The sequence below is a fragment of the Antechinus flavipes genome, chromosome 2 (assembly GCF_016432865.1).
Source record: "Antechinus flavipes isolate AdamAnt ecotype Samford, QLD, Australia chromosome 2, AdamAnt_v2, whole genome shotgun sequence".
Classification (NCBI taxonomy): domain Eukaryota; kingdom Metazoa; phylum Chordata; class Mammalia; order Dasyuromorphia; family Dasyuridae; genus Antechinus; species Antechinus flavipes.
Genome location: NC_067399.1, coordinates 583,704,992 through 583,722,886, shown reverse-complemented (window position 1 = coordinate 583,722,886; position 17,895 = coordinate 583,704,992). Strand labels below are relative to the sequence as shown.

At 34.5% G+C, this 17,895-nt stretch overlaps 1 protein-coding gene and 1 pseudogene across 1 annotated transcript in view; one reads left to right on the top strand and one right to left on the bottom strand.

Moving 5' to 3' along the window:
* SORCS3 (sortilin related VPS10 domain containing receptor 3) overlaps positions 1 to 17,895 on the bottom strand; it is a 687,244-nt gene that overhangs the window by 183,782 nt on the left and 485,567 nt on the right. The gene's annotated exons all lie outside the window — the stretch shown is intronic.
* LOC127551562 (protein EFR3 homolog A-like) overlaps positions 15,434 to 17,895 on the top strand; it is a 2,667-nt pseudogene continuing 205 nt past the window's right edge.

Here is a 17,895-nt window from a genome sequence, read left to right as displayed (position 1 = left end):
GACAGAAAAATAGCCTTTTGACAAAACACAATTCTTATTCCTATTATAAACTACAGAAAGCATAGGAACCTTTCTTAAAATGATAATTGTTGCAATTTAGTTGATTAGTTGTATCTGACTCTTCATCACTCCATGAACCACGGGCTTTTCTTGGTAAAGACACTGGGGTGGCTTGCCATTTTCTTCTCCAGTGGATTCTTCTGTCAGGTAATCTGAATTTAAGTGACTTGCCCAGGGTCACATAGCAGCTAGAATGTATCTGAGTTTGGATTTGAATTCAGTTCTCCCTGATTCCAGACCTAGTCCTCTATCCATTAAGTCATCAGCTGCCTTTAAAAGTGATAAGCAGTCTTTCTCAATTCAAGAGCAAACATAATAAGTAATTGTGAAAAATTTGAAGCCTTATCAATAAGATCAGGAGTGAAGCAAGTATATCTATTATCATCACTCTTAGTCAATATTGTATTAGAAATGCAAGTATAGCAGGAAGAAGAAGAAGCAGAGGAAGAAGAAGAAGAAGAAGAAGAAGAAGAAGAAGAAGAAGAAGAAGAGGAAGAGGAAAACGAAGAAGAAGAAGAAGAAGAAGAAGAAGAAGAAGAAGAAGAAGAAGAAGAAGAAGAAGAAGAAGAAGAAGAAATAAAAATAGGCAATAGGGAAAAGAAACTATCACTCTTTGCAGACTGTCTGATGATACAATTAGAGAATCCTAGGAAATCAATTAAAAAACTACTTGGAACAATTAAAAATTTCAGCCAAGTTGCAGGATATGAAATAAACTCACATGAAACATCAATATATATATATATATTTCAATAAACATACAGCAGGAAGAGACAGAAAGTGAAATTTCATTTAAAATAATGACAGACAATAGAAATATTTGTAGTCTACCTGTCAAGACAAACCTAGGGATTATATAAACACAAATACAAAACAGTTTTCACACAAAGACAGATGTAAAGAATTGGAGAAATATGACTTGCTCAGAAATCCAGAAATATTAATTGCTCATGGGTAGGTCAAGCCATGGTAATAAAAATGACAATTCTAGCTGTTAATTTACTTATTCAGTACTATAACAATCAAATTATCAATAAATTATTTTTAAAGCTAGAAAAAAATAATAGAAACCAAATTGTTTTTATAAATTTTTTTCTGGCAGAACAAAAGGTCGAGAATATCAAGAAAATCAATGGGGAAAAATAAGGAAGATAGTCTATCAGTTCTAGCTTTCAAATCAATGGGCTAAATCAAGTATATAATTAGACTCATTTTAGTAATACCTAACTCTTCATGACCCTATTTGGGGCTTCATTGGCAAAGATACTAGAATGATTTTCCATTACCTTCTCCTGTTTATTTTTACAAATGACAAATTTGAGACAAATAGAGTTAAGGATCTTTCCCATAGTCACAGGGCTAGTAAGAATCCAAGGCTAGTTTTGAACTTAGGAATATCAGTCTCCCTGAATCTAGGTCCCACACTCTATACACTGTGTCACCTAGTTGTCCTGGATGCACAATTCACAACAACAACAACAAAGCCTATAGTAATCTAGTATTAGATAAACTGAAAAATCCAAGTTTTGGGGATATTTGTAAAAAATAACTGGAAAACTGGAAAACAGTTTGGCAGAAACTAGAGATAAACCAATATCTCACTATTGTATACCAGAGTAAGGTCAAAATAGATAAATGATTTTGACAATAGTAGTGACATCATAAGATCAACTGTCATGGATTTGGTTCTTTTAAACATTGAGGTGATTCAAGGCATTTCTAATAGTCCTGTGTTAGGGAGAGCTATTCTCATCGCAAGAGAGGACTATGGGGTCTAAATGTAGATCATAAGATTTTGAAAGGGTGAATGTTGAAAACTATCTTTGAATGTATTTTGAAAAGCAAAAAGCTATTATTATTTTTAAGAGTAATACTATAAGTAAATTAGAAGGGAATGGGAAAATGTAATTGTTACATCTATGGATAAGGGAAGAGTTTATTGCTAAATAAGAAGTAGAGAAGATTATAGGAAGTAAAATAGATAATTTTGGTCACGTGAAATTAAAAACCTTTTATACAAACAAAACTAGTGTACCAAAATTTAAAAGGAAAGCAGATAATTTAAGAAAAAAATTCTACAAGTTTTTCTGATATAAGCTCCATTTCTCAAGTATATAGGGAACTGAGCCAAATTTATAAAAATAAGAACCATTCCCTAATTGAAAAATTATCAAAGTTTTCAGAAGGAATCAAAGCTAACAATAGTCACATAAAAATGCTCTAAAGCACTACTGATTAGAGAAAAGCTGGTTAAAATAACTCTGAGATACAACCTCATATCTATCTGATTGGCTAACATGATAGCAGAGTAAAATAATAAATAGTACATGAATTATGAAAAAATTGTGACACGAATATACTACTGGTGGAGTTGTGAATTAGTCCAATCATTCTGGAGAACAATTTGGTACTATGACCAAAGGGCTGTAAAATTATATATACTCTATCCTAAAGTAATGGCATCACTAAGTCTGTATCCCAAAGAGAACCATGGAATATTTTTAGTGAGAGTTGGGGGAAAAAAAGGTGTGTGTGTGTGTGTGTGTGTGTGTGTGTGTGTGTGTGTGTGTGTGATATAAATACATGCATTCTGTGTTTAGGGAATAACAAATTTGGCGACAATGGAAAATGGATTAGAGAAAAAAAAAAGAAATGAAGCTAGAAAAACCAATTAGGAAGTTATAGCAATGATCTAGGTGAAAGATAAAAAAAAATCTTAAACTATGAGATGGTCTCTATTAAGAGACCATATGAGTAGAGAAAAGAAGATGAATATGAGATAAATTGTAAGCATGATAGTGTGGGAGTATGCTAAATAAAACTTGGATCTGACAGGCAAAGGAAAGAAGAGAGTCAAGAATGACTCCAAAATGATGAACCTAGGTGAATGAAAAGATGAGGATCCCATCAATAAAAATGGAGCAAAGTATTCTGAGTTCCATTCTATTCAATGTACTGGAGGTTTTAACACAGTGAGGTAGAGTCCAAAAAAAGCGAAAATACTAAAAAATATAAACTGGACATGAACAACCTAATAGATCATCTAACCACAAGGAAGTAATTAAAGTTAAGAGACAGGAAGTGAATTGCCAAAGAACAAAGAGGCCATTGGATCATATAGTTGGATCTTCAAGTGACTTTCAAGATAATCAAGTCCAATTCCCTCATTTTTGAGATGAGGAAACTGAGGCTCACAGAGCATAGATGGTTTGCCCAGCATCATATACAAAGTGACTAAGGTCTGATTTGAATTCAGATCTTCCTAACTCTAAATCTAATGCTCTATTATCATGATACTACACCACCCTTCTTACTTTGTCTCTTGCCTCCTAATTCCACATTTTATTCACTACAGCTGACTCCAAGTTGTTTCCACAGTTTGGTTGCATTTAAGTTCATAAATTCAACCAACAAGCATATCAAATGGTCCAGCCGAAAGAAGCTATCTGTCTTGCTTAGTAAGTGACAGAACCCAATAATTCAGACAGTAGTTAGGAGGCAGGTTCATATTCATAGCAAGTTGGCTCGATATTTTTGCCAGACAAAGATAAGCTTTTTAAGAAATCAGAAGTGGAATATCCCCTGCTTCTTTTTCTTCTTCTTAAACAATCCCTTCTCATTTCCAGCAACATTGTTATCACTTACTTTTATACTTTCATCATTATTTAACTTCTCTTGGACTCCTTGGTAAAATAAGTGGATTGGGTATGATGAACTTTTCGAGAATACCACCACATTCCACAAATTCACCATTATCACATCAATATAACAGTGTTCTTTGTTCTGTGTCTGTATCCTATATCCCTTGAGTCATTTTTAGTCATCTCTGACTTTGAGTTTTTTGGCAGAGACACAGAAGTGGCTTGCTGTTATCTTCTTCATCTCATTTTACAGATAAGGAAAGTGAGGCAAACAGGATCAAGTAACTTGACCAGAGTCACGGAACTAGTATGTATCTGAGGCCATATATTTGAATTCTGGAAGGTAAATCTTCCTTACTCCAGGCCCAGCACTCTATATTGCACCATATAGCTATTGATCTAATACTTTTATAGGTACTTCCTTAATAAGTAGTTATATAATAAGCTTAGATAGGGCCAAACCCCTCCCTTTTGTCTTCTCCTTAGATCATGATACAAAGGTATGCATACAGAAAACACTCAATAAAAATATACTAATTGATGTACTAGTGTCTGCGTGAGAAAATAGTACCCATATTTCTCATATCAATTAGATTCTTTTCCCCAACTTTTAACTAATTTGTTTTAATATCACCATTTTGAAATATCATCCAGCAAAACACATTTAAAACTGAAATAGTTGTACACATTAAGGCATCTACACTCTATTGTGTCCACTGAATAATAATTTTATTGATGACATTTCTTAAAATTTACCAAATGTTTAAAAAAATGCTGCATAAGAGGAGGATATTTCAAAATGGTCTGTTCTTTTCAATTTGCTTTTTAAAAGAAAGAAAGAAAGATGTCCTTTTTTCCTCAAATACTAGTAATAAGAATGACACATAGTACTGTGGATGTTAAAATATTTCTCAAAGTCTTTGTAAATGAGTCCAAAATAAGAATGAGAGAATGAGGAATCAATAGAGGAACATTGCTATAGACTGCATAATATACAATAAATTTTGATAATTTAAATAAAAAAGGGAAAGGGGGGCAGGGGGCAGCATTTCATCAGTAAAATGTTCAATAATAAGTCTGCTTATAAAGGGGCACAGTCAAGGAATTTGGAGGCGGATAGGAAAATGGATCCGTAGAATAAAGTCTCAAGAAAACATGATGTAGTCATTCTAGAAGGAATTATATATTCCAAATCTGAAAGTGTCCAGCATAAATTTGATTCTCTTGAATTTGTATCTAATACCAGAATTAAGGTATATTTCTACAATGGTAACAATAATTGAGAGCTAACCATATTGTCACAGGCTTTTCTTCAAATGTAAATCCTATGCCCTTCATGCACCAGTTGACATGCTCTACAAATGAGTTTTAAGTTGTTGAAATGAACAGCCTCCTCTGTGACCTTCATTGCAAAAAAGCCAATCTGTTCCAATTGTCCAAGTATCAATCTTTTTAGAATCTGATACCAAGGCACAAAATGCTCTTTTGTGAGGAATTTCCTGATTCTCTTCATTGGTTCATATTTGATTCAGTGTTTTCATGTTCAGAGAGAGAGCACCATATAAGCAAAAAATCTGCTAGTCAATAAAAGCTGCAACTGTAATCATATATAAAATTTTAATACAGTATCTTCAGGCAATAACATTCCCATAGTTTATCTGATACTCATTTTTCAGTTGTTTCCCACCATTACTTATAGAGCTACACAATCTCCATGTGCTTCTACTAATCGAGGGGCACCATTTTGTGAATAACAAATCCCAGGGGCAGTGATATCAATTAGATTATTTCCGGGGAAAGATATATGTAACTATTTCTTTACTATAATGTCTGGGCTAGCTCTCTGGAGGGCCTCAGGATCAGTCAGAGTCAGGATCAGTCAAAGTCCTTGGTCTTTAGGAGGAGAAGTAAAGGAGGCAGGCAAGCTGCCACGGGGCTTGCCAAAGATGGAGCCTGGACTCTGGAGCCTGAAGTCCTCACTCCTCAGCATGCTGTGTCAGAGAGCAACCGACCTTCTCTCTCAGCCCTCTAATTCTTGCCTCTGATTACCTCACTACATCACTTTCAGCAAGTGCCAATCCTGAGGACAGCCATTATATCACCATATCATCTAAATATATGCTCATAGAACCACTGAGTCGGTTATTAGTCTCAAGTGCTCTGCTGTCAGATTCAAATATACCTTCAGAGTTCCAGTCCTCTACACTTTATCACCCAAATTCTTTTGATAATGGTTTCTTAAAGCATTACTTAAACTTATTTTCTCAACAGCAGTTTCTTAATTATCAAATTTAATGGTCTTTTTTTTAGTCCACATCTTAACTTGAACTCTTTGTACTTTTGACACTACTGACTACCTCTTTCTACTAGACTATCTCCAGTATTGGCATGAGAGATATCTTCCCCTTATGGTTGTCTGACCTTTCAAAACTCCCCTGTGTCCCTCGGTGACCACTCATCTTTCTGACCTGTTGAACTGTGGCCTCCCCAGACATTAGTCCTTAACCCTCTTTATTTTTCTAATTCATTCTCATTCCTTTTCAACTATGATTTCTATAGAAATGACTCAAAATCTCTTTTTCCCACTCTGATTCTATTCTTCTGCATTATGGTTTCTTTTTCTTTTTAAAAATTTATTTACTTATTTTATTTTTCTCCATTCACATGTGAAAAAATAACATTCATTTTTAAAACTTTGCGTTCCAGATTCTCTTTCTTCCTCTCCCCCCTTGAGAAGACAAGCAATTATATATGGGTTACATATGTGTAGTCATTCAAAATATTTCCACATCAATCATGTAAAAGAAAGAAAAATAAAGACTAAAAAAAGTATGCTTCAAACTGAAAGATTCAATTCTGAAAGAACCAGCAGTTCTTTCTCTGGGGATGGATAACCTTTTTCAATATAAGTCCTTTAGGGATGTCTTGGATCATTGTATTGCTAAGAATATCTAAGATGATTACTTGTTTTTAATTTTTTATTTCCAGATTCTCTTCCTTCCTCCCTATTCTACCCCTCTTAAGAAGGCCCATGTGAAGTTATGCAAAATATTTCCATAAAAATCATGTTGTGAAAAAAAAACAGATTTCCCAACCTTCAAAAAAATAAAATTTAAAAAAGAATATATTTCAATCTGTATTCAAATACAATCAGTTCTTTCTCTGAGTAGGAATCTGCTGATCATTTCTTATAGCACAATAATATTCCACCATATGCCATAATCTGTCCAACTATTCCCCAATTGATGGACATTTCCTTAATTTCCAATTCCTTCCCACCAGAAAAAAAAAAAGCTATAGTAAATACTTTATACATATAAGTTCTTTTCCTTTTTGTTTTTTTTTAAATATCTTTGGGGATACAATAGTATACTAATAATGATATGGCTAGTTCAAAGAATATAATATAACTCCTGGGCATAGTACCAAATTGCTTTATAGAATGTTTGAATCAGTTCATAACTCCACCAACAATGCATTAATATCTCATTTTTCCACATCCTTTCCAAATCTGTAGTTTTCCTTTTCTGTCCCATTGATCTTTCTAATAGATAAAGGCTAGTATCTCAGAATTCATTTAATTTACATTTCCCCAATGAATAGTGAGTTAGAACATTTTTTCAAATGGCTATAGATAAATTGCTTATTTCATCTGAAAACTATTCATATCTTTTGATAATTTATGAATGACTTATTTTTATAAATTTGATTCAATTCTCTATATAATTAATAAGACCTTTATCAGAAAAATTTGCTTTAAAATTTATCACAGTTACTATTGCTAACTGTATTCCCCCCTTCAATTTTTCTATTCTCTCTGTTCTTTCACCCTGTCCCTTCTCAAAAGTGCTTTGCTTCTGACTACCCTCTCTCCTAATCTACACGTTCTTCTAGCACTACTCCCTTTTCTTATCCCCTTTCCCTCCTGTTTTCCTGTGGGGTAAGATCAATTTCTGCTCCCAACTGAGTGTGTATGTTATTCCCTCTTTCAACCAATTCTGATGTAAAGGTCTACTCTCTCTCCTTTACCTCCCTCTACTTCCTCTCCACCATAAATGTCCTTTCTTGCCTCTTTTATGTAAGATAACCTAACCATTTTATCTCTCCCTTTTCCTTTCTTCCAGACCATTCCTCTCTTGTTGCTTAATTTTATTTTATATATCATCCCTTCACATTCAATTCACATCTGTGCCTCTCTCTACATACACTTCTAACTGCTCTAAAAATGAGAAGTTCTTATGAGTTACAAGTATCATCTTTCCAAGTGGGAAGTTTAACTTTATTAAGTTCCTTATGATTTCCATTTCCTGCTTATTTTTTAAAGCTTCCCTTGAATCTTGTACCTGAAATTCAGACTTTTCTCTGGCCTTTTCATCTAGAATGTCTGAAAGTCATCTATTTCATTAACTGTTTATTACCCCTCCAAAGGATTATATTCAGTTTTGCTGATCCTTTATTATAATCCTAGCTCTTTTATCCTATGAAACATTTTCTTCCATGCCCTCTAATCATTTAATGTACAAAATGATAAATCTTATATTATTCTGACTATGGCTCCATGATACTTGAAGTGTTTTTTTCTGGCTGCTTACAATATTTTTTCCTTGGAAGTTTTCATTTTGGGAACTCTTTTAGTAGGTAATCAATGGATCCTTCCAATTTCTATTTTGACATCTGGTTCTAGAATTTCTTGATAATTTCTTGAAAGATCTTGTCTGAGATCTTTTTCTGAATATGGCTTTCAGATAGTCATTTTTAAATTATCTTTTCTGGATCTACTTTCTAGGTCAGTTTTTTATTACTGTTGGCTTTTTGAGTGAGGTATTTTCTATTATCTATTTTTTCATGTTTCTAGTTCTGTTTTATCATTTCTTGATTTCCCTTGCAGTCATTAGCTTTCATTTGCTCAATTCTAATTTTTAAGGAATTATTTTCCTTAACGAGCTTTTGTACCTCCTTTTCCTTTTGACTAATTTTGCCTTTTAAGGCATTCTCCTCCTCACTGACATTTTGTACTTATTTTACCATTTGGTCTAGTACATTTTAAATATGTGTGTCTCCTTTCCCAAGCTGTTGACTTTTGTTTTTTTTCCCCTACCAATTTTTTCTCTACCCCTTTTACTTGATTTTCAAATTCCTTTTTGAGTTCTTCCATGTCTAAGACTAATTCATATGTTTCTTGGAGGCTTTGGGTAGAGGAGCTTTAAATTTTTTAGTATATGTTTTGATTTTCCTTGTCACCACAGTAGCTTTCTATGGTCAGATTTTTTCTGTTGTTTGCTCATTTTTCCAGTCTATTATTTCATTTTTATCTCTTTGTTAAGGTAGGGATCTTCTTCCAGGGTAGATTGTGCACTATCCTAAGTGCAAAATCCTTCAGAGATTTTGTGTAGCTATTTTCAAAGATACTTCAGGGACCTGTAAGTTTTCAGTTTTTCTAAGCTGGTATCATATAGAATGAAGTATGCTTGCTACTTTTCTGGCCAGTGTTCTGGTCTGAGTGATCACAAGCATTCTTTTCTTCCCTGTAACTTTGAAAAGGGTCCCTGCTTCACTTTGGCCATAAGCTCTGATGTGCTAATGCTTCTCCTAACCCTGGAATTGCCACTAAGAACTGAGACCTGGATTCAAGTATGGGCAAAGCAACAGAGTCTATTCAGTGCTAGTAAGGAGATTTTGTAATCTGACCAGTTTTTATTTCTGACCAGTTGTTCTACCTCTTTACCATCTGGGGGCTGAAAGCAATCTGCCACTGCTGACCAAGATCCGCTTCTAGTTTGCTGGGGCTAGAGCTGTGCTGGCATAACCTGCATTGGACTGTAATCCACTCTCATCCAGGAGCAACAAAATTTTCCTGCCAACCTTCTAAGTTGTCAGGCTGGAAATTTTTTCCATCTCTTTGTGGGTTCTACAACTCCAGAATTTGTTTAAAATCACTATTTAAAGGTATTTATAGGGGTTTGGGGAGATCTCAGATGAGTCCCTATCTTTCCTCTGTCATCTTGGCTCTGTCACTACAGATTTGTATTTCCAGTTGCCTATAGGATATCTCCATCCAGATATTGCCTGGTATCTCAATATTAACTTATCCAGGTTTAGTTTCTTTCTCTTTAAATTTCATTTGTTTCACCATTGTTGTCAGTAGCTCCATCATTTATTCAGTTTCAGTTCCATTTATTTTGGTATTATCTTTGACCTATGCAACCTACTCATCTCTTAAATGTAATAATCTCCCAAGTCTCCAAATCTTTCCAATATACACTTTCTTCTCTGTTCCACTGTCACCACTCTAATAGGAGCTGTTAATAATTATCACATAGACTACTGTTAATTTCTTTCTCAATAATGTTCAAACTTATTTACTTGGCACTCAAGGCTTTCTTCTCTCTACCTTTGGGGAGTCTTTCTTGTCTTATTTGTATTAAATACCTCTACATGCTCTCTGTACTTTAATCTCACCAAATTATCCTCATCCTTCCTAACATGATTCTTTGTTCTCTCCCATCCCTATTACCTAAACTATCCAACTTTTTACCTGTAGGATATCAGTCACTTAACAATTCAAATATCACTCCATGGAGTTTTATTTGAATCTTAAGTGAAAATAATTGCCTGCCCACTTGTACTTCACATAGCACTTTATTCTGCATCTCTGTAAAATATTTAGGGTGTGTGTTATGTCACTGTGTGTGTTGTATTCAATTACTGGACTATAAGGTCCATAAAGACAGAGATATATTTTGTCTATACTTTGTATCTTCCCAAGAACTTAATTCAGTTCTTAGCATATAATAGGTACTTGATAAATACGTCTTGAAATGTAATGAAGATATCCCAGAAAATATCAAAAATTAAATATAAAAATGCAAACAATTTATAGAATTAAAAGTCAAGTCAAATCAACAAGTATTTATTAAGTATTGACTATGTGTCAAATGCCTTGCTAATTGCTAGGTCTACAAATATAAACTGTACTCAAGAAGCTGATGGGGTAAGGACAAATTCTTTGTCTTTGGGGTAAAGTTCTAATGGGTAAAGACAAATAAAAGAGAGCAGAAAAAAAGGAAAGAGAGTAAACAAACCCAAGTAAAGCATAGTAGAGAAAGACCTATGAAGATAAATCACCAGTGAAGTGTAATATTTGTGATAACTGCTGCCTATTCCCCTAGGAATATTCTAAAACCCACAAAACAAAAATAAAATAAAATAAAAACAAGAATCACTGCAAAGGTTTTTCAAATAGATTCAGCAGTCATTCATGCAGCCACGGAGTAGATCATTGCCCAAAATGTCAGTTCAGCCCAAAACTATAGTCCAAATAGTCATATAACATTCATTATAAAACATTTGTAAAGCATCTGTTATATGAAAAGCATTTTACTACAGGTTGTGATTAGGAAAATGGTAGATAAAATTATTACAAATACACAGCCCCTTGATCACAGTTAGTTTACAGTCTAGTAGGAGTGATAAACATATGTACACAGAGCAATATAACACAAATTAGAATATAGTAATTAATAGTATATAGACATGACTTTGGATGGCTTATTATCATGGGCTCTTAGAAAAAATAACACTGACAGGACAAAATAACAAACCTTATTCCCAAAAGACCCAAGGCAGCAGTTATAACTCCAGGGATAACAAATTCAATGAGCACTTTTTTTGCCCCAGCCTGAAAATAGACTTTTTACTGAAAGCCACAGGATTATCTGAATGGACATTGTAACCCTCAAGTTCTCAGGGCCAAGAAGTGGAAAAGTTCAAGATACTTAGTGACATCTGGGATAAGTGTTATTTATCCACCTGGAAATAGTCTCAGACCCACGTGGATAGCCTAAATAATTTTCTCTTTGGAAAAAGAAAAAAAAAAGTAAAAGCTATAAAGAATGCATATGAATAAACTTCATGTTAATGTGACAACTGACTTTTTCCCTACTGGGAAGTATGTCACCACAAAAGCTTTACACTAGTAATCAAACCTTCTCATCCGATGGACACCTGCTTGCAGGAAGAAAGATACATTATTTCCCCTGCCTATTCATTGTTCCTTCTCTTATTTAAACATTTTAAGACACAATTAAGTACATTTGGAACTCCCAAACAAAGCCAAAATTTACCTAATCTTTGGCCAGTTGAGATGGAAGATTTTTCCACTTTAGCCCTACTTCTTGGCTCATGAGCTACTCCCCACTGTCCAGTATGAAATGAAATGCCCAATCTAAAAAGAACATTGAATTAAAATTCAGTACTGGAAAAAACTACTTACAAATTGAGGAATTGTTGCCTTTCTTTGGGCTAACATTTTGCAAGTCTCAAACCTTGTATTTTGAAAAATACATAAAGGAGATAATAGGCTGCTTGATGCTTTCTGTTTAGAGAAAATACCAGACTATGGGTCAATGGGAAGGTCAATGACAAGGCCTAGACCCAAGGTAGATAATAACATGGTTTTCATACAGTAGATATAGTATTATATATAGTATTATAGTATTTACTATAAGAACAGGACTAGAAAAGAAGGAATTTTATTTTCTCCACAATTCAATTAGTCCATCTGTTCATTTATTCCAAAAATTTTTTCCCTTATATTTTTACCTATTCATGCCAAAAACCATCTTATCTAATTCCTACAACAATAAGAACTGTTCTTGTGATATACCCAACAAATAATCCTCCAGAGGTCTTTGCACAACCCATAGAAACTCCAATACCATTCTTTTACTTTCAGATAGCTCTGATGTTGTCTACAAGACAAATGCGAACAAAAGTAATGGGAAATATATACCTTGCCCTTCAGAAAAGTATAATCCAGTCTGGGTCAAATCATAACTATGAAAGCTTGAAAGAATACAAAGCTACATATGAGGTCTCCCCACCCCTCCTATAATATGTTGCTTGAACTTCCATTATGGACTCATCATTAGGGATAGAGACTGTACTTTCTTTGTTACTCATAGACTTAGTGAATTACCTAAATAGAGTACTGAAAGGTGAATTTCTCCAATGGACTTTTAAGGTCCTTAATAGTCAGGATTCAACCTACCCCTTTCAATCTGATTTCATATTATTCTCTTTGATATATTCTATCCCATGAACTTTACCAAAAGGAAATGTCAATCAATGGTGTAGCTTGATTATATGATGTGATGGTTGAAAACATAGATTAAAATAGGAGCAGAGCAATATTGGATTTCATCAGGAACATAGAAAGGGCCCTATCTAATCCACTATGCAGAGTCATAATTAGGAATTTGTGTGTCAGGGTCAATGTTGGCACAAGTACAAATGACATTATAACCCCAAAGGCAGTCATTTTTGGAAAGGGACCTCACATTTTCCAAAGAATCTAGTTCCCATACCTATAGGTATTAGGCTAAGTTTTAAAGGAGGAAGTGGTTCCAGAAGAGGGGAAATACAGTGATTGAACCCTGGATCTGATTATCCAGGTACATAGAAAACCAAAAGGCAATTCAGGGAGGTATCACTTGCCATACGGAAGAAATTCACCCTTCTGTAATATCAGTGCCATGGGACAAGGTCTCAGTTATCTAATCTTAGTTGTGGCTCTTCTATGATCTCACCAACTGAAAGCAATCTCTCCCTCAATGACTTCACAGCACTCTGTACTCCAGTTACACACTTGTTATATGGCACATTTATATATGCATATTTTATTGACTCTATTAGATTATAGACTCTTTGAGGGCAGATACTTTGTAAGACTCAGATCATTATCTACCAGTCTACTATAGTACTTTATACCTATTAAAATTCTAAATAAGTATTTTGGAATAAATGAGTGTTTATGTGAGTTTTCAAATTATTTATTATTAAAAGAGAGGAAAGACTGGCTTCTTGGCCTAATTTAAATATTCTACTCTCTGTATGGACTAGTAGGAAAGAATTCAAATGACTCTCAACCACACTACCCATTCCTCCCCAACAGACACAACTCTTCCCTGCATTCATTTCATTGACGTAATGAAAGAGAAGGAATCTAGATTTAGGTTTCAGCTAGTTACCTTAGGTGTGCTTATAAATTTTCCAACCTGAAAACTTGAGGTCCTGAAAACAGGATATACTCTGATGTTTAGAAAAGAACATAAGACATATGGAAAGTTGAGGGAATCGGAAGCAAGCTCAGTAACTACCTTTGCAAGGATTACCAGTAACTATGAAAGCAAAGTGGCTTTTATCCTCAGATTTGGAAAATAGCATAAAGGAAAGGAAAGCCTTCTCTGTGAAAAGTCAAAAAATATCTAGGTCAACCTTTCTTTTTACAGATTGGGAAACTCAGACACAGGAAGGGCTAATGACTAGCCAAGGTCACATAGACAAGTAAGAACTGGAAAATAGGTGTTTTAATTACTAATTGAGTATCATTTGCTTATACAAAAGCTCCCAAAAGCAATTCATCCTCTCTACCCCAAAAATAAATAACAGCCTCAAAAGCAACTAAGACACAACTGTAACAATACAACCTGGTGATGGAGCACTATTAACATGGCTATCAACAAGATAGAGATAATTGTACCCCAAGTTCTAGCCTCAGCTCAGTCCTCCTCCCCCAACACTGGCAGGGCTTTGACTCAAAAATCACCTGCAGGCTTATTGGGAGATGCCTTGTCCTCTCCTCCTTTATGTCTCCCTAGCTCAGGTTTCGAGCCTGGCTGCCAGGTGATGAAAGCCTTATGCTTCAAGTAGAGAGGTCAGAAATAGAGCAAGAGGCTCCTAATGAGCCATTTCAATAAAAAGCATGATGTCCAGAGCTGCAAAGTAAAGTTGTAAAGTGTTTAGCACTGAGCCTGACACATAGTAGATACTATATAAAAACTACTGTTATTATTATTTTTATTACTATTATGAGTATTGTTAATGGGGAAGAAAACATGTACATATCCACACCCATTGCTTCCTTCCATCTTCCCATCCACTTTCACTTGAAGTCATAAGCATGAGTTCTAGGAGCTAATAGAAGGAAGTAAGAAAAATTTTGCACTGTTCAGGTTCATTCTTTAGCAATGAGCCCATTTGTTCAGGATTTAATATTTTTTAAAAAATGAAGCAAAGACTTCCCTTGCCCTAGGGACTGAGGCTGAGCCAATCAGAGAAACATAGTTGACTGAAAGCAAGGTTATAGTGCAATATAATGAAAATCTGTTTTAATACAATAAATTCTAAGTTCTTTAAAAATAAAACCAAAAAGAAACAGGTTTGCATAGCTTCCTACCGCTATAAAAGTATAATAGGTATTACTTGGGGAAAACACCACTTTACATCATCAAGTTACATAGGAGAGAATTTTGGATTAAACCAATCTCTAGTTAATGAGGTTTTGATGTATGAAAAGGTTATGACACCACTATGATTATGAGACCCATTCCATTTCCCCAGGATCTTGTTAATGTTTATTATCTGTAAGTCCGATACTCTATGCAGTTGGAAAATATTTTTTGTTTAGGTAGAACAAGTAATAAACTTTAAATAGGACAGAAAGTAAAAGTCTGAGTTCAGGTTCAAAAAATCAATGGCACTGGTATAGGATGAGGGAGAGTGGAAACTGCTATTGGCAGCAACTGCACTGATTTTCATTTGATGCAGGCCCTCAAACAACACTGCATCACCATCTGCTCCTGTCACCCATCCCCTTGTTGGGCTTGGCTACCCCCAACCCTCTTTGAAGCTCCTGCTAGCACTAGTCCATCATTGTTATATTCCCCAGTCTCTTGGCCACTGGTCCTCACTGAGCCCTCAGGAGATGAGCACATTCTTAGGCCAACATGTCTGCTCAAGAAGGCTGCTTTGTGACCTTGTTACTAATATCTGGTGGATAACATATCCCCTAAAGGATCCAAAAGTTGGTCTTGTTAAAATTAATATGGACAAGTTGACTTTTTATGTTATATCTGCACAAGATAAACTAAATCAAATTGGTTCTTACTTCACTGACAGATTGAGCAGAGATATTGCCTGAAACTGGTCTGGGTATGTTTTAATTGTTATGGAAGCATTGAACCAGTTGCTAATGATTTGCCATTCTCAAAGCATTAAACTATTTGTAGAAAGCTTTCTGTGTATGATACCAAAGCTGCTGGAGTCTAGAGAACCAAAACTACAAGTTCTTTGAACTTATTCTTTTGTCATATTTGCAAATATTAAAGAAAACACACCCTCTTATCACAGACTTCATGACTTTTTTGTTCCTTAGTTTAGTGCCATATGCTATACTTGTCATGGTGATCCAGAAATATAGACAGAAATAGATGGCATCTGAAAAATTCAGGCTATAGTTTGCCAGACAGTTAATGATGAGTTATAGACAACTTTTTGGGAATTACAGCATATGGACAAAATTATTATATTTATGTTATTTAACAAGCAGAAATTAGAGAATGTTGATAACCCAAAAGACCCTCCTTTCTTTCCTTCTGAAGGTGACAGGGGAAAATCCTGTTCTGTTATCTGAAAATTGGTTCAGAGAATTACTGGACCGAGCAACATAAAGGAATATGAATAATCCTGTTTGAACAGTTGTTGGACTTATAAATAATTACAAGCTCTGAGGTTCCAATGAATTCGTAGTCCATTGCTTTAAAATTATATTGTATTTCACTTAGGCACAGTTTTACCAGGTGATCCAAGAGACCATAGGACATCTTGATGCTCAGGAAAAAAGAAAAAGATTCTCCTTGAATTTGAGCAGATATTGCCCAGATTAAATTAGAAACATTCTCTACTGCTACTAATGGATCTATAGGCCTCACAATACAGAAAGTATTTAACACTTTATTGAAGTTTTACAGCTCTCTGTTGAATTTGGGGCAACGAGGAGGTGCATAGAGTGTTGGCACTGGATTCAGGAAAATCTGAGTTCAAATTTGACTTCAGACACTTACTGTGTGACCCTTCACAAATCAGTTAACCCTGTCTCAGTTCCTCATTTATAAAAAGAGCTGAAGACGTAAATGGTAAATCCACCCTTTCAACATCTTTAAGAAAATCCCAAATGGAGGCATGGAATGTCAGACAAAACTGAATTTCTCAATAACAACACTGAATTAGAAACTGGTGGAAAATGGGGCTCTATGGGTAATGTCGACATAAGCACAAGCACCAAAGACAATGATAAGAAGATTGTTCAGAGTGCTATTGTTCAAAAATCTGGCAAGACCTGTATGAATTGATGCAAAACAAAGTGAGTGGAACCTGGAGACCACTGTACACAATTTTAGCAATACTGCAAGGTTGATCAACTGTGAAAGACAGTTCCAGCCCTGATCAAGACAATGATCCAAGACAATTCCAAGGAACTCATTAAAAAATGCTTTCTACCTCTAGAAATTAATGAACTCTGAATGCAGATTTTAACATACTATTTTTTATATGTAATTTTTCTTGTCTTATTTTGTTTGTGTTTTCTTTTGCAACATGGCTAATAAGGAAATGTGTTTGGCATGACTTCACATGTATAACTAAAATCAAAGTATTTGCTTTCTCAAGGAGGAGGGCGAGAAAAAATTTGGAACAAAAAAATTTAAATGATTATTTCAAAGTTTTTACATTGAACTGGGAGATGTTTAACAAAAATAAATTTTAAGTGTAGAATGAGATTAGAAACTTAATCAAAAGGAAAGGAAGTTGCTTATCTTAAAATAAGCTCTTAAAGTTATAGGAGCTTTAAGCTTAATTTAGGTCAACATAGTGACATAGTTTTTTTTTTTTTTTTAATGTCATTTGGTACTGTATTAGGTTGCAGGCAGAGGTTTTCCTAATCCAGGGTTGCTTATAACAATAAAATTTCAGGTCCTTGATTTACCGCTAATGTGTTCAAATTAAGAAAGCAAAAAACAATCTGGTCTGCAACAGTCAGATTATATCTGGATATATTCCAGATAAAATTCCAACTCTGAGTGCTACATTTTTGGAGGGATATTAGAAAAATAAATATACAAAAGAGGGGAGACAAGGATTTTGATTGTCAAAACCATATCATATTAATTCATTCAACAAATATTATTATTAAATGATTTTATGCAACACACAGAAAGTTTAAAGAACTAAGGATATTTAGCCTGGAGAAGAAAGTGGAAGAGCATGGAAAGTGGTAATCATTTTCACATTTGGGGACTTGCATATAAGCAAAGGTGAGACATCCTACATGACTGAAGAGAGCAGACCAAGGATAATT